The 18,232-nt window shown below is 43.4% G+C and overlaps 1 protein-coding gene across 2 annotated transcripts in view; it reads left to right on the forward strand.

Moving 5' to 3' along the window:
* The window catches only part of OPCML (opioid binding protein/cell adhesion molecule like), a 1,111,876-nt gene that overhangs the window by 775,028 nt on the left and 318,616 nt on the right, over window positions 1–18,232 (forward strand). The gene's annotated exons all lie outside the window — the stretch shown is intronic.

Below are 18,232 nucleotides of genomic sequence, written 5' to 3' on the forward strand. Positions count from 1 at the left end.
TTCCACCCCCCCCCCNAACTATGTTTGCACATATTAAACAGTGAAATTATCCCCCAATAATTTCTTCAGCCTGCCTATTGTTATAAAGAAAAGGAGAGGAGAGAATTATTTTTTTTGCACCTTTAAGGAAAAGAATCTTCAGGATAAAGTACTTTTATTTTTCTGAGGAGAAATTAGGGTGAAATTTGGCAAACCATTTGATCTTTCTATCTCCTGAATCCTAACAGTAGCAGCTTCCACCGCCCCCCCTCCCCCCCCCAGGAAAAGACAAAAAAGGAGTGGCCAAACCATGAGTAGCCAAAACAAAACCATGAGGCCATATGTAAATGATGTCACATCCAGTATAATTAAATGTCTTCTTAGAATTAGCATTTCCTTGGGCAAGGCTACCCTCATTGATGCTCCTTCACTTTACGGAGAAACATCTATCTTGCAGCAAAGAGAAGAAAGATTGACCTGTGGGAACAGCAGAAAAGTCGGCCCTTATTAGCATAGTCCATCTCCATTGGAGAGTATGGAGATGCCACAGGAGGGGCTGATGAACTGTTCTGGGCACCGGCGTATAGAGCAGTCTCCATGGAAACCCAGTCTGCAAGAGTGAACCGTGGTTTTACCAGGAGACTAGCTTGCAGCTCTAAGTCTCACTGCATTTGCCTTCCCCTTGCTTCGTTCCCATGTTTTTACTAAATTAGTCAGTTTGTCACCACCAACTCTCTCAGACAGCAGCCCAGGGTCCTGGTCTATGGGAAAAATAAAACTTCACTTTGAAACTTTGCAGAGACTCGAAGTAGCACAGCACTGATGCTCATGCAGATAAAACTAAGACTCAGCGGCCCTTTTGGAGTTGAACAAACGTAATTATTCTAGCTATTCCTTCTTTGGAATAAAAACATATAGTAGAAGAAGCAAGCTTTCACGACTGTTTCTGTCACTTGTCACTGACAGAAGAAACTGTCAGACACTTTCATTGTGTGCCTGTGGTTTCCGGGGGTGTTCAGTTTGTACTGAGGTCTGATTTAAAAGTTCACCTGAAAATTATTTTCCTGCTGGTTTCAAAAAAAGTTCCCCAAGGGCTTTTCCTCCTGTAAAGCCTGCCTGTGATATGTTCTGAAGAAACCACTAACTGTCGCTCTTGGCCAGACCCACCTGGGGTGAAGATCACGTGGTTACTTCCCCTGTTCTATTTTGATGTTAACTTCTAAAATAGCCCTAACTAGTAGACAGTACTGGTAAACTGCCTTGAATCCTTTATGGCGACAGAATGTAAGTGAATAAATGGGTTTTGTCCTCCACAATATTTTTCAGAAATAGAAATACACATTTTCCCATTGCCTCTTTGTTTGCGAGTTCCTTAGTCAGGAATTTAAAGCCCATAGACTGGCCCATCTTCTCTTGCTTAATAGCTAAGAAAGTGTTATTTGCAATTAGCTAGTTATTAAGTGTTTCCAACATAAAATAGTTAAAAGTGCTCAGCCCCTCTCATGCTTTCAAGCACGGAGTGGAAACCAAAAGGGGACTAAACGCACTCACACTCACACTCCCAGTTTCTGTTTTACATGAGAGCCTGGGCTGCTTATGGATTTTCAAAAAAGTCCTTACCTGCTTACAATCCGGTACCACTGGGCCTGTCCAGAATCCATTCAAATCTGGGAGTAATGGGCCTGTAGGCTGTGGCTAATGATGCTGAATACATATTTTTTTTGAAATTTACTTTTAAAAAAATCCACAGCAACAAGCACAGTTCACAGCTATTGTTCCAGATATCAAGCTTGGGAAGGGGTATGAAAGGGACACGTAGCAAATAAATCTGAAAGGAAACAATGGACCATTAATAGACTAGAGTGAAAGAAAGCCTTTGAACATCCCATTAGAATCTTCTGTGCTTGACCTTCCCACCTCTGGCGCCTGTGGATCCCTCCTAAATCCCCTCCATTAGAACTGCCCAGTGCATCATACGTAGGATGTGGGGCACAGAGCTTCCCCACTAGTAAATGTGGCACACTACAGTAAGCAAGGGGGCGCACGTCCACGGCATAGAAGGTCCGGAGAAGCGCGTGCTCCTTTACCATTTACCAAGCCCCAAAGTGTTAGTGCCTGGTGATGTTTTTTTGTGGGTGTTGTGATGATGGGTTTGGAATTTGAAGAAGCATTTGAACCCTTCTCTTGAGGGCCACATACACACACTCTATTTTTCTCACACCCCATGACATCTTCACGAGAATCAGAGCCATAGTTACTGAATATTAAATTAAACTACAAAAATAAATGAAGAAGAAAAGAGGGACGTTGGCGTGCATGAAAAAAAGCTGGAAAGGTTAAGAGCAAAAGGAGAATCATAGAACAGTTTCGGTCTGTTTGGAATGAATTAATCAGACCATTAACCAAATCTTTTAATCTAAAGTATCCCTTTCATTTGTGAACCCTGTAAAACAAAGTGATGAAGAGTGGATGGCAGAATCTGCCATTGCTCCTTAATTTGTATTACACAGACTGGAGTTCTGGCCTCATTAACATTCTGTTGCAATCAAAGACTACACATTCAGGCTGAAAGCCAGAGTGGAAAAGTCCGGGGACCCTGAGGTTTCTCCCAACTTGCTATAAACCATGAAGAGGTTCCTTCTCCTTACCTAGCTATATATTTTTTCTACCATATTTTACTATGTATAATGCACACTTTTTGCCTAAATTTTTGAGGAAAAAATGAGGATGCATGTTATACATGGGTATAATGATTACATACCATGGGTATAATAATCTTGTGTATAATGTGCACAGCATGTGGGTGCACATTATACACAATGAAATGCGATATCTGTCTGTATGTCCGTCTATCTATCTATCTATCTATCTATCTTTCTATCATCAGCCATGACTGGAAGGATATGGTAAAATCACTGGAGAGCTTCCCGCCTTTGCAAAAGTACCTATGCATTCAATTCTGAACACACTTTCAGGGAATGCAAGGGTCCATGGAAGCATGGACTTTGAGGTAAAGGGTAAGGGAAAAGAAATGTCATCCCAATATCCATGATAATATATAAGGATGCTGTGTTCAGATCCATTCAGTGAGACATACATTGTGTCACATTTCAACTTAAAGACACATACAACCCAAATGCAACTCACAGAGCTACTCACTGGATATCAGCACTAGATGAAAAAAGATTCAATTGGAATTCATTTCTACTTTTTATCCAAGTACATTGACAATGAAAGCAGTAAGTCTGGGAGCTGGGGAGCCTTGATCTAATCCTACTTCTTCCAGTAGCTGAGATATGACTCTGGACACCTCTAGTCTTTCTGGGCCTCAGTTGTACCATTTGTGAAATGACTTGGTGGAACTGGATGATCTCAAAGGTCCATTTCAGTTTTCACTTCAATATTCTTATTTGCCGGTGGTTCCATACAGAGAATTCCAGTGATTTACCAACAGACAAACAAAGAAAAGGCACGATAAGAATGAGACCATAAAATACCATAGAAAAACAAGGATGTAAAATGCATCTAATTTATTTTTTGCTGTTTGAATATTTTTCTTATCTATATAATAGCTGCTGCTATTTATTTTCTTAAGGTCACGATTTGCATTTGGCTTTTTACAATTTTAATCTCCTGTGTCTCTTTGAATGGTGCCTACTACCAAGTAGATGCTCAGGAAATATTTGCTGGGTGAATACAGGGCTGTTCAGAGTGCAGGGTGGGAGAGGGGCCGAGTGAGCTCCTGTGGCAGTGTGAGGAGCCAGAACCCGCTCAGCACACTGTAGGTGCCGAGTTCTTAGAAGCTCCAAGTTTTTAGGAGCTGCCCCATTAATGCAAACAGGAGCGTTTGGCAAGAGGAATGGAAAAGGACACTTTCTGGAAAGTTACAATGACACAACAGACCTCTTCCTGGGTTATCTGGTCACATCCTCATTTCAATGCCTCCCCTGTCCTGTGAACCTTGTAAATTACCACCTTTGGCCTCCCAGGAGAACACAAACCTGCCTCTTCTTTCAGGGAACAGAGGGGATGGTTAGCTTAGGTCTGTCCTGGAAGTTACTGCTGCTCATCCTGGTCCAGAGAGGAGAAATGCCAGGTGTGAAGACCGGAGCTTTCTGTCCCCTGAGTAAAAAGGAAAAAGAGAGAAAAGGTTTACTGTGTCACTTGGGAATAAAAAACCCAAGGTAGCTTCGAAGCGTTAGGCCTTTAAGCACCCATGTGAAACCACAGGTGTGAGACCAGATCCAAATAAAGAAGCCTCTTTTCCCAGTTAGCTTGCAGCCTCTTCCTCTGCCTCTCCTTCCTGTCCCCACCGCCTCTCTCACTCTTTCCTCCCCTTTCCTGAATCTAGCAAGATTAAGTGGCCGATTTATCTCCTCAGCACTGAATTTTAAAGGGAACAGCTAACTGTGTGATCGTATTATTAATATTTATGCCCTGTCACTGAATGTTGACAGATTAATTATGCAACATAGTATAAAAATCAGCAGGCAGCGTGGGCGAGGAGTGGCAAGGTTCATATATTAATAACTCAGCTGGGTGGCTGGCACGCGCCCAGGATGACTGGCTGTTCCAACAGCTCCGTGCCCCAGTCCCTCTCAGGAGAATGACCCGTCACCTTCACTGCACCACCCTTCTTATAGGTCAGTGTACTGCCTTTGTGGACATCAAAAAGTAACGTTCACGAAGCCTTCTTTGTGTGCATTCTAGCTAATCTGTCTGGGAGCTGACCACCTGGGCTGGACAGCCTTGGAACAGACCATAATAGATGGGACGCATGTCACTGGGCAGAACCGACTCAGGCTCTATAGCAGAGACTTTCTAGATGAGCACTCAACTAATGGGGCTCCTTTTCTTAGACTATAAACAAGCTGTGATTGATTGGGCAGTATGTTGAGACACAATGCTCTGCCAAATGCTTAAAGAGTAGATCAAAGTGCATAAAGTGAGTCCTAGTCCGTAGGGAACTGTTAATTTAGGTGGGGAAACCAGGCTTAATTTAGCAAAAGATCACGGTATAAATTAATGTGACAAGTCCCCCCACAATTGCTAGTTATTGTTTTATCATAACAATTTTTTTTTGCTTCTCTGGACCTCAGGTTCCTTTGCTGATGATGGGGCTTTGTAGAGTTAAGTTTGCAGGGCTCTGTAGAGTGCAGTAAAGACCAAGAACTGCCCTGTCGCAGACCCAGGGTCCAGGATGGCAAGCAGCTATTTGGCCTTGGCCAAAGCCTCTGTGAACTGGGATGCTGACAGCAGGGTGTCGCATGTAGGTGGTATGTGTCTACATCAGTTCTTCAGCCTGATGTTAATAGCTGTGCCATCAAATGTTAAATGATGCCACAAGAGATATTCCTGAAAGAGACAGATCACCTGACAGCCTCTACTGTCTTAGCTTTGGCTGTGTCTACTCCTCTTTTCCTGGCCTGGACCTAATTTGTGTACCTAAAGGGCAGCCTTCTGTGATTACATACGTGGCCGGCAATGTTTCTGCCAGGTGGTACAGCCAGCGCCCTGTGCTATCTCTCTTCATGGAACCGGGTCTTGGCACTCTCTGAAAAGGGACGAGTAGCTCCACTGTGTTCCAGAGCCTCTGCCGAATACACAGAGCCAGCATCAGGGGTGTTTTGTCAATGCTGATTGAGAAGCAGGAACATTTACAGTGGGAGAAATCTCAGTGGTGACATCTCCGCACACACCTGAGGAGCTTCTGCAGTGGCACTTGAGAGTAGCAGTGCTGTCTCAGAGTGCCGGAGATACGTGGGTGACAGATGCCACAAGTGTAGGTGTTGTCATCATTCCTCTCACTGAGGTTGTATGTGTGTGGTTGGTGACGGTTGAAGGAAGATGAGTAGATAATTCTGCAGAGAAATTCACTTGACCAAATCAGTTATCAGGTCACATAACAAAAAACTGTTGCAATCACAACACATCAAATCAATTCCGGAAGTGATATACCTCATAATCACGCAATGCAAATAATCAAACCCAGTGAGCAAGCAAACGTTCAGTGTCATCAAGCACAACTCGACTGCAAGTAGCTCTGGTGGCCTCAAATCAGCTCTTTAACCCTTAAGTTCCAGCTACAGTAGTGTTTGCAAGCCGACCTAGGTAATTTCGCAACCAGAAAGATGCTGCACCACTTGGCAATGTACCTTTACTTAGCAAGTTGGCTGATTAACCATCTAGTAATATTCCAAGATCATCTGAGAATGATCATTTTTTAAAGCAGTTGTTTGCATAAAGAGAATGGCTGTCATATTAATTCTGACAATCCTTCCTTGGTGCTTATCTGCACCAGAAACCATGGTGGGGGTGGGGGTGGTGCTGGATTGGAGGAAACATAAGAAATGTGAGATGTGGTCCCTACCCTCCCAAGAGAATTGAGATAAATGTCATGCAGACAGCAAATAAGAACACAGTGCAGTGCACCCAATACTACATGTGTTGACTGACCGGAGGTTAGTTCACCACCTCTGTGTGCTCATCCTTGATGAGATGCACAGTCCCAAGGTAGAGAAAAAACCCCTGGCCCTGAAGGAGCACATAGTCTGCTGGGGAAACAGGACAGAGGACAACATGGCGTGGCCACAAAGAAGAGAACAAAAAGTGAAGCCCAGGGAAGGGGAAACCAATTAATTCTGAATCCTGGAGATACATCTCCAGGGAGCTGAAATTCTGTGCAATGCACTTGTGCAACAAATTTCCATTGATAATCTCCCTACCCTTTGGAATTGTAGGGGACAAATCTTAACTCCATTTTGCAGGCAGAGAATAAGAATGGTGAAAGGCTTGTGTTAATATCCAGGATGAAAGAGGAGTTATAGAGGCAGCCAGGCTTTTCCATTTTCAGCACAAAGGTCCCACGTCACCACCTTTGGTCACGTTGTCCATTGTTACGGTCAGAGCCCGCATGATGAATAAGCCACCCTGTTGTAGTTGAGGAAAGGTATTTGGGGAAGTAATTGAGTGCTTTTAAGCCATCAGAATGGCATTTAGTGCATTAGTAATAAATTGAGTTAACAAGAGTGGGGAATGATTTCAGCCTGTGGATCAGAATGAAAGTGAAGAATAGACAAGGCTGCATATTCAGAACCTACCAGACTGCATTTATATGTGTCAGATAACCTTCTAGAAGGTGCCTCATTTAAAATGGACCCTGGTGAAACTTAACATGAAAAGTACAGTCTATTCAAAATGACCTGCGCTACAGGTAAATTTAACAGCATGACACAAGATTTATCCGGACAGGCTGTGTTGTAGGACATGATTTCAGACCAAGAATCTTTGGAAGTCAAATCCTCACTATTCTACTAGTGGGTTCTAAGAATACAGCCTTTCTCTCTTCCTCTTCACATAGCTCAATTACATTGTGCATGTGCAATGATCTCCCTACACAGAGCTCCCATGCTGATTGATAGAGTTATTTCCAGGTATGTTTAGGTTCTCTGGAGTCGCTTAACCCATTGTGGAACAGGCACGAATGGGAAGCAAACAGAGGTGATAGAAATGATGAAGCCAGAGGAGGCAGATCCCTGGCTTTTCCATTTTCAGGGAAGAAAGGGGTGCAGAGAAAACTGTGCCCGTGGCCTGTGAAAACGAGAAAGGATGGAAACGGGTCCTTTTGAATTGTGCACTGTGCCCATTTTTGGAACTGAGGAAACTTCTAGGGTCAGGGTGAGGAACTGGTTTTGATGCAAAGTTCACCCCATGTTTACCAATATGAAGGTTAACCGTGAGGCAAGAAAATGCCACCACGAAGCTGGGGCTTTTCTATTGCTGCTTTTTGTCAGCATCCCTGGGAACCTGCAAATACAGAAGAGGCCCTTTGATAGCCACGTTGGCAGCCCACGTCGCTCCCTAAGATTCGGCAGGTTAATGTAGCGCTGCCAACCCTCCAGACTGAGGCAATCAGAGGCACCGCTTGATAGAAATAAAATGAAATGTGCTGGGGAGGAGGGGGTGCGCCTGTGGTTGGTGTTTCAGCTGCTGGCGAAGCTCTCCTCAAATCAGACCTTGGGTGGAGGTTGGGTATTAGCAGAGTGGCTGAGGGGCGCCTGCAACGCGGAGATTAATCCCCTTTTTGTTTTCTTCCGGGCCTATCTGGGCACCGCTGAGTGGAAGAATTTATGTTGGCCTCCTTCCTAGAAGGGAGCTGCGGGCTGAGAAAAGAGAATGTGTCATCATATGTCACTTCTCAGGGTGCCTGGGTCGCTGTCTGTCTGTCGCTCTCTTACTCACTAGGTCTCTGCCCCTCCCTGCCAATCGGTTCCACCTTCATTCTGCTTCCGTGTGCCCTGACTTCTTATCTCCTACAGAGCAAGGCAGCGTCAGTCTCTGGCAATGCGGGCCCCAAAGGTGTTTCTCTTCCTTTCCCCAATGCAAGTCAGGTCAGACTTTTAAGACGGGTATTAAGTGACAAAAGGGGAGCTAAGCTGGGTTTGAGCACACGTAGGCTTTGAGCCCAGAGGCTCTTCCTGTGCCCTGCACTTGTCTTTTGCAGATTAGCTAATGCTGTGGGAATATCCCCCAGGGATCATTTTTAAATGTACAGCAACAAGAACTCTCACAGTGGTCTTCAATGTTTTTATTTAAGTGGTGAAGTCGTTTAAAAACATAAAATTTGTCTAAAACATCAAAATAGATAAGCTCTGATTGTAAAGTGTTGACAGGGACTTAGGGGAGACATGAGGTCTGTCCAAGGAGCGACTCCACCTCCAAGGCCCGCCCCGGGGCCACCACACACACCGTTGTGCAGGGGGTGTGCCAGCAAGCCCTGCTTCTGGAGCTGTGACATCCTAAAGCAGTGACTTTCGACCTTTTCCGTCGCATGGCACACATAACCTAATTATTAATATTCTAGGGCACACCAAAAATATACTTTTTGCCAGACTGACAAAATATATTGGTATTATTCTAATCCATGTGCACTGGATGGCTATTGTTATGTTGGCTGTGGCCATGTTTTAATTTGACAATCTCAGAGAAAAGAGGTCAGTAAGCCTTACTAAAGAATCAGGTAGTGCAGGTTTTAAAAATTTGGGGGGCATACCTGTTGAACATCACTGTCCTAGAGGAAAGGGGACTTCCTTATATCCACACAAAAGTACCCTATGAGATAGCCAAGGCCATGCCTGGTCCCTGGAAAGCATATTGGTTCCACTGGGACCCTTGCGAGGCCATGTTCTAAGGCAGGGCACTGCCGGATGTCCATGAAGGGGCTGTTGTTTCTCCTGCTATGTACCTGTTAGTCACTGTGACCCTCCAGGTGCCATTTCAGTGAGTGCATTTGACACGCAAGCTCCAGGCAGGGTGCAGCCATGGTGCAATTTGAAATCCTAGAGTTTCCATAGCTAGGTTCTTACTATTCGAGAAGAAGATTTTGGCAAACATAGTAGCTCCTAGTTACTAACTATTCCTCTTCTTGCTATATCAATGAGTTTATCCTAGTATAGCCTATCTTCTCCAGTATTTTATCTCTCAGCCATGCAAACAGTGGGTCAGTATTTTGGAAAAATGGAGTTTATCCTACAATGGCAGTACCCCATGTAAAATTTCAGGCTTTGGGCTTCATGGGCCAAATCCAGAGAATAGAGGGAGAAATATCCCTGGCTCACACATGAGTTGTTTGAACATCGTGCCTAATTGAGTGGAGCTATGCTTCATTTATAAGAAGAGGCTACTAGCTCCCATCTCACATGGTGTTAAATAGATGCGAGATACAACCCTTCCTCTCCAATGGCACAGAATACCTTCCTGAAAAGGCACCTTGAGGAGCATGTCTTCATGTGAAGAATCACTGTCTGCACAGTTAGCCAGACAACCATAAAGACGAACCCTGAGTTTATAGTCTGTCTATTTGCATTGCCTGACTTATTCTGTGGCTTTTTTGAGAATTGCATTTCCTCTTTGTTATTGTTAATTGATGAAGTCTCACAAACTTACTGGAGAATATGACATGCAGAGAAAGTGCTCTGTGCATGAAAGATGCATATGCACCTATATAAATATTAATGTGTTTGCTGGGCATTTGAGTTGGAAAACTAGGGGGCCTACAGATAAACATAATAATAATAATGGGGTTAATTGCGCATCTTGAACTTTTCACTTATTTCTTTGACTGCCTTCAGACTCCATAGTAACAACCAGTGATATAGTAACTATAATGTTTTCTGCTGAATAATCGGCTAATTGATTTATTACAGGTGCGGCCTTTCTGCTCTTTGTTCCTAGCATCCTGCAGTGAATTTTGTTACCTTCTCAGCCCTGTTTATTGCATCCCCATTGTGCAAGTAACTGGCAACTTGGCACTAAGCAGATGGGAAGAAATGCATTCTATAGCTACCAAAGCCTAGTGGCTAAGTGTCTGTCTCTTCTAAGGTGGATGGCTCCCAAGATAAAATGTTTTTTGAAATATGCTTTAAATAACCTATTTTTCCATGTGAACACAGGGCTCAGTGGATGAAGGTTATTTTCAAGTAGCCCTCAAGGTTAAAGTTGGTTGCTCTTCCAGATGGTTTCTATCTAATGCTTTGGATTATGATATCGAACCGCCCTGTGATCAGAACTCCTAGTGCCAAAAATAACAAGAAGTGGAAGCCAGCCACAGCAAGGGCTGCTGCTCCGAGGGCATGCAGAGATGCAAGGGTCAAGGCCAGACCATATGGTCTATCAAGGCCCTGCCCCAGGAAATACAAATCAACTCACAGAACTGCTCATCATCTCTGTTTCCTATTACGTTCATCGTGGTGCCCTCCAAGTCCCCCCTTCCCCACTCATTCTCCACTGAGTTTTGCCACAGGCTTCTTTCTGTGGTAGCTGGTTTCATTGTAGCTGCCACAGTTTCCAGCAAGCTCCTCAGAAATTTGCTTCAAGGGGGCCACATGATTAAATGGTACAATGGAACCAAGGGGGCTCCTATGTTACAGGCTCAAGGGTGAGAGCTTTCATTTAGCTTGATGTTAAAGAAGGTGATTTGGATGTGGGGGTCTCAGCTACCCCGGCTGGAAGATCTGGTGTGAAGTAGTTCACCAATGAGAAGCTTACCATTTCTGGGTGCCTGAAAAGCCAGTAAACCTAAGAATTAAAGTTGTGTTTTTCCTTGGCATAGGGGCAAGATAAGAAGGGATTCAGCACTTTGACCTTAAACTATCCAAATCAGTGCTGGGGCATGCATGTGCAATGTTACGTGTGCATGTATGTGTACTTCCATTCTGTTTATTGTCCTTTATGTGTTGAAGGCTTTTATTGTTTGGTCGTACTAGTTTATCAAACACACACAGGCAACGACGTCTACCATGGGGTCCAGTGCAGACACACAACTGAGGTTTCCAACCAGTGAGAGGTAGTGGGGGCCACGCCTTGGGAGGGCACCGCGGCCTGATGCCGAGGAGGGTCTTTTCTGTTGTTGAAGCACTGTGCTTCTGGCACTCAGTAACCCTGCACCATTGCCCCCTCACAAACTCTGGTTTGTGCAGGCACCCAAAAGGTTTCTTCCCAGAAGCTGCTCAGCATATCTATCGCTTCTTTCAGACCCCAATAACACAATGAGCAGATCCCCTTCCTATTGCCAGCAGCGCAGCAGCGTCCACAAACCCACTCGGCAGAACGTCCCCCACCCCAGGGAGCACTTCCAGAGCTGACCTTAAAGAGCAATTTCAGTCAGAAATAGAGAGGCTCAATTGTTCATGAACCTGACATTTATTACTGGGAGACTCTGTCTCTACAGTAGAAGTTGCTCTTTACAATTTTATCAAATGAAGTGCGCCTTTCGTCAGAGCCCCACTTTCTCCTCTGCATTTCCTCTCACCTCGTGCCACCCCTGCCAGCCTGGGAGCTTTGCTTTGGGCGGCAACATCAACCCTGGGGGATAGCCCGAGTTTCTGTGGAGAAGACCAGGCTGGCTTGCAGAGCACGGGATGGGCACTCCTCTCCCCTCCTTGTATTTGGGCTGCAATTAGTGAGAGAAATGATGGATAATGATGCTCTTTGCTCTTTGAAGTACATCCACTTTCATCTGCTATTTTCTAGGTTGCCAGGTTAGACCAACACTTAGAGTAAATCTGTGATAAGCATTCTGATCCTCTCAATGGTTAACAAGTGGCAGCCACACACATTTGTTTGTTTCTCAGGCTGAAAAATGAGAGAAGTCAATATGAATCTCTGTAGCTATATTATTTTGATTAACAAATCCCAAATAGGAGTGATCTCAATGTTTCCATCGTAATTTAATCAAACTTTTATTATCGAGAATGGATCAGTTAGGGGTATGGAGGTAGGAGGAGTCGAGTGAATCACAACACATTCTACTATGTACCAGTCAGTAGCATCGTGCAGGGAGGGAACCGGGGCAAGGCCTTCTCGAATTCTGAGTCCTAGGTGGTCTTTTGTTTACCCTAAACCCAGGACAACAGAGCTGTAAAGAACTGGAACAGTCCAGCCCCTTTACAATTTCAAAAAGGTAGAGCAGGGGGTTTGTTATCCAGAATGGCTCCAACAGTGGTGATTCATAAAAAACACAGAAACATTGTAAATATGCCAGAGCATGTAAATGCACATTCATTTGGCTTTTGACAGAGTCAAAGCCTTCCCTTTGCGAACCAACTGGCTGACTGAAAATAGGTGTCTCCCTGCTACAACAGTATTCATAAGTCATCACTCATGTTTTCTAGTTTGTATTTCTTGAAAGCCAGGCACAAGGGTGAAGGTTCTTGTTGTGAAGTAATCTGAATGGAAAGCACTTCTGGACATTTCCGTTTTTTCCCCTAATCGATTACAGTTTATTCCCATATCTAATTTAACTGCTGTTGTTTCCCCACTTGCTGTTATTGAATCTTTCCAAAATATTCTACTTAGTTTTCATAGAAACAGCAGTTCTCTTTTCACATTCATACTGTATCAGTTTTTGAAGACTGTAGGTAAATTGCATAATTATATGAAAAAATACATCTGATAAGAACAGATCTGGGAAGAGACACAGCTGACTCAAGTAGTGAGTGCATTCACGGCCGAGGGAAAGGGCTGGCGTGGAGTGAGAGGGCTCAGCATGCCGTGAGCTTCAGGCAGTCTGAGTGACAGGGAGAATGGAGAGTGCAGTTAACTCAACAGGCCACTTAAGTGGAAATTAAGCAGAAATTAGTTAAGAGAGCTTTTAGTGCATGCGTAACTTGGACTTGAGATCTGAAGTCATGTGCTAATGCTAGTTATTGACATCAGATGAATCAAATAACCTCTTTAAGTTTTAACTTATCTATGTGTAAAGTGAGGATACTGCTGACTAAACTGTATAAGCATATGAACACACATACACACCACTGTCACTATTATTAGCATCACCAGCACCACCATCACCAGCAGGATCACCACTAGCACCACCATCACCACCATCACCACCATCACCATCATCACCAGTAGGGTCACCACCAGCACCACCATCACCACCAGCACCACCATCACCACCATCACCACCAGCACCACCATCACCACCAGCACCACCAGTACCACCATCACCACCACCACCAAAAGGATCACCATCATCACCACCATCACCACTGCCAAGGGCTCTTTGGAGAAGATCAGATATATGTGTGGTTGCTCTGGTTAACTGTAAATACTCTATAAATATATACATTTTAACTTTTAACTTTGAAAGTATTCCAAATATACATAAAAATACAAGAATAGTGCCCTGGCTGGTGTAGCTCAGTGGATTGAGTGCGGGCCTGCGAACCACACAATCATGGTTCGATTCCGAGTCAGGGCACATGCCTGGGTTACAGGCCAGTTCCCAGCAGGGGACTCATGAGAGGCAACCATACATTGATATTTCTCTCCTTCTCTTCCCCTCTAAAGTTAAATAAATAAAATCTTTTAAAAATGCAAGAATAGTAAAAAAACACTAACCTCTCAGAAGATTTACCTGTTGCTAACATTTTGTTACATTTGTTTTATCTCATTCTTCATAGATGGATGAACTCATGGGTAGATAGACAGAAGGATAGCACATGTGTGTGTCGTTACATTTTTCTGGCCATTTCAGAAAAAGCCACAGATATCATGCTCCTGTACCCTAACCCTTCAGTTTCTTAAGAATATTTAACCTTGGCACAATATTATTATTTAATGTACATGTATATAGTTTTAAATATTCCGGTTTTCCAAAAAATGTTCCTCATAATTTTTTCCAATCTGGGATCCAGAATGGATCACACAATGCCTTTAGTTGTCTTGTCTTTAGTCTTCTTAGCTTATCTTTTTACTTGCAAGGCATTCACTTTTTTGCAGGTTGTTCCTCAGTTGGAGTTTATCTATGTCCCCACACCCAGATTCAGTTTTGGGTAGGGCCATTGTACACATGCTGTGTTCTTCTCATTTTCGGAGGCATGAGATGTTGGTGTGTCTCATTGGTGATGAGAGTAACCACTCAGTTAATGTTGTATCTGCAGGCATTTTCCACGGTAATGTCAGAATTTTTGTCATTGACATTAGTAAGTGATTTCTGGCAGATTTATTGAGACTATGCAAATAATTTGCCCTCATCAAATGTTTACCCACTGTGTTTTACATCCATTGATGATTCATTCCTATCTTAGTCGTTACTACTGTGATTATGAACTAGTGATTTTCTTAATTTTATCATTCTTATACATTTATTAACTGGTATTCTAAGGAAAAGCTTCTCTATAATTTTAGCTGTTTTCTTGTTAACTATTACTATGAGATTATGAAATTTTATTTTATTCAATAGATTATAATCATTTAGAAAATTTGTTTTGATTATTTATTTCTTTTGATGTTCAAATCATCCTAGATTGGCCAGTTCCTGTCCCATCCCCTGGCTTCTGTGTCATTTGGATGTGTCCTCATCATATTTTAAACACATCCTTTTCTTCTGGCCAAACAAGATATTTTAGGCTCATCTTCTGCTTTCCTTTCTCCAGTCCTGAAGTCAGGCATGTCTCCCAGGAACCCTAGACTGGCTGAATGGGGCATGGTGTTTAGAGACCAAGAAGAGAGTATGTAATATGTTCCCCATTACCAGTGCACCTGGCTTTTGTCTCTACAAAAGCACACAGAGAACTACAAGGTACCTTTTTAGATGAGATCAGGTGTGTTCAGGGTGGTATGGCCGTAGACTATGACATACCTTTTCAAATCTCTCTGAAACACTTCCACAGTCCTACCTGTGTACTCCTTTTCCCCTGATGAGAAAGGTTATGGCAAATCTGGGCTCAGCTCCTATCTAAGCCTAGAATGGTATCAACACCATTGTTCTGGTTCTTCTGATAACTACAAAGTAAAGACTGCCCAGGACTAAACTCAAAACAGGGTAGCCGTGTGCCCATGTCAGGAATTATGTGGAGGAACTGAGTAGGATGCCTGAATTTTCATGCCTTGTGGTCTATCCACTATCCCAAGTTTTGCTATTCCACATTAATATTCGAACTTCCTGGGGGGATTCGTCCCTGAGAGAAAATTTTAGACAATAAAAACATTATTATTAGAAACTGCTAATTGTAATAATATTGTAGGTTCAACTAGTGGATTGCTTTCTATTTTAGTTGTGAAGTACATCAGCCCTCCTCTTGATGTCCTGTGACAACTGAGAGCACAAACAAGACTGTGACTGAGTATCATGGTGCTGTCACAGCCTATTACTCGGAAACCCAGGCTCCTGGCGTACAGCACTGGAAGACATTCAGGCCTCACACCACCTTCATCATATATCGATCCTGTGGCTTCCTTGAGTAGAAGCTGGATCCGTAAAGCAGTGATTAGGTGCTCTTGCTCCTGCCTTCTGAAGGGAAGGTTTTGTCCTGCTTCACATCCCATCAAGTACAAAGAGGGATGAGTGAGAATGAAAATAAAGAAGACTTCAAGACCAGCACCAGAAGACACATGGCAGGCCCTGCCCAAATGGTGCTGACTACATAGAAGTCCAGTGGAGCAAGGGAAATTTTGCCTGGTGAGGAGGTGTACTTGGCAGGGCAAGGGGAAAGTAGCAAGCCATGTTTGAGCTTCATTACCCTTAAATGCAGCTCAAGGAATGCCAGGTTCTTCCCACCAATAGTGAAGTCCGTCCTTCATTAGAGAGGAGTGATTGGGAGGCTGGAAAGGACTAAGAGACCTATTTGCCCTGTTTTGTTTTCTTTTCTTGCTAAAGGAACAGAAGTCCTCTATGAAAACACAGCAGGGACAATTAGAGAATAGCTGTTTCTCCTAAATACATACTAGACACCCAGTCCTAGGACAAGAAATTTACATGTATTACTTAGTTTAATTATGGCCTTCTTATAATCTTACAAATTTTACAGATGTACAAACTGAGCCCTGGAGGTTTCAGCCGTGTGGCTCATACGTGGAAGATAATGTCTATACCCAGCTCTTCTCTCTGCAAAGTCATGCGTTTATTCCTGTTGCCACAGTTTTAGGGAAGAGTATTTCTCCAGAAGGTTGGATGAGGGAACATCCCACTGAGAAGAGGATCTCAGGCTGAGCATGCACATGTTGGGGTGGAGGAGGAAGCAGTGGTGCAGACGGGAGCCTCAGGGTCAAATGCAGACTTCCACCCACTCTGCACACTGTTACTTCAGCTGGCTCGAAACCACCAGCCTATTGTAACAACCGCTCATTCAAGGTTTGCTACCAGAGAGAACCTGATAGGAGCTATTACTTCTATTTCCTTATGCTTCCCCCCTCCCTCCTTTGAACACCTCTGTCTGGGAGATCAAGGCCTCCTGCTAATCAGCTATCCAGCAGCTTAAAGAACATTTTAACATACTCACATTAATTTTCTTGTAACAGCAACGGTCTTCATCCCTTTGAGTTCTAGAGACCTGGAGTCCTGGTAGTCTCCAGCCAAAGCAAACCCTCTGAGACTGAAAGATTGTTTGCTTGATATTTACAGGTTGATTTCTCTAATATTGGATTTCTGTCTTTGTGAGCAAAATGAATTCCCTTTGTGGTCGAATGAGAGAGGAGAGAGGGGAGGGAATGGCTCAGCACAAGCCCAGGAGACACCAGCTAATGCTGGTTGGTGATCGTGTTCTTAGGGATGAAGCCTGTTTACTTAGCATAGAGGTGCCACATCAACATGACCCACTGACACTGTCTAAGACCGTTCCCCGCAGGCGCAGGGAACATTCCAGCTGCATGGCTTCCGTCTGCTCTTCTTAAAATGTCTGATTCGATGTGTTAATCGGACATTCACAACTCATGACCTCAGATGTGATCATACATGTGGAACTAGTACTAACTTTTCAGAAGTGATCCCTTCTCCATCTACCTCTTCCCGGACTTATAATTTCAAAGATCACTTTTAGCCTAAAAAATCACAGAGCACAGTGGAAGCAGCACCACTTGCAAAGTCAGGCAGACTCGGCTATAATCCTAACTCCATCACTTATTAGCTGTGAGATCTCAGAAAATTATCTAAACTGCTCAGGATCTTACAGATTTTCTCTATAAAATGGAAATAGTATTTTCCCTTCAGTGCTGTTGGGCTGAGTAAATGAGGTCATAGATGTGATGACCTTGAATAGATTCTGATTTTTCATAGGGAACCTGGTAAATTCTAGTTACTTTGATTAACAGAAGTTATTTATGTAATTGCTATTGTCTCATGTATCTTCTTTTAGGGGTTCAGGTTTGGTCTTCACAAGAACCATAGATACATTTATCATTTTATTTCTTCTGCTACCAAGCACAATGCCACAGGCATTACATACAATTAACAAAGGTGTTTAAAGTGAATAAGATAATCTTGTAGGTGTTCTCCTCATCATAAAGTGTTGGACACATTTGCGTCAGTGGTGATGACATTGATGGTGATGATGAGGGTGATAATGATGTTGGTGATGATACTGTCAACAATTTATAATAGAAGAATATAGGCCACAGAATATATATATATATATTCTGGGCCAAGGTGTTTCCTGCACTTGCCTAGCAGCTGGACAGACTTCCTTCTGCATGCTGCCTGACACCCAGGGTGACACAGCTGTGCCATGGCAACCACACTTTAGTTGAAGATGCTGCCATCCGCATGGGTGGGACCTATGCTCTGGAGTTATATGAGTGGCTAGTTTGACAGTACCTTATACCCAAATTGTTTTGTTGGTGGTGATTTTGGTTTTAATTCACTAAGGATTTTGCAAAGTTTGAACAGGTCAAGTGTATTATATGTGGTGTAGGCAAGTGGAGGAATATGAATATGGACTGCTCATTAGATAGTATGGACATTTGTTGATTATAT

This window comes from Sturnira hondurensis, unplaced genomic scaffold (genome assembly GCF_014824575.4).
Source record: "Sturnira hondurensis isolate 20B ecotype Veracruz unplaced genomic scaffold, ASM1482457v3 Scaffold0024152, whole genome shotgun sequence".
Classification (NCBI taxonomy): Eukaryota; Metazoa; Chordata; class Mammalia; order Chiroptera; family Phyllostomidae; genus Sturnira; species Sturnira hondurensis.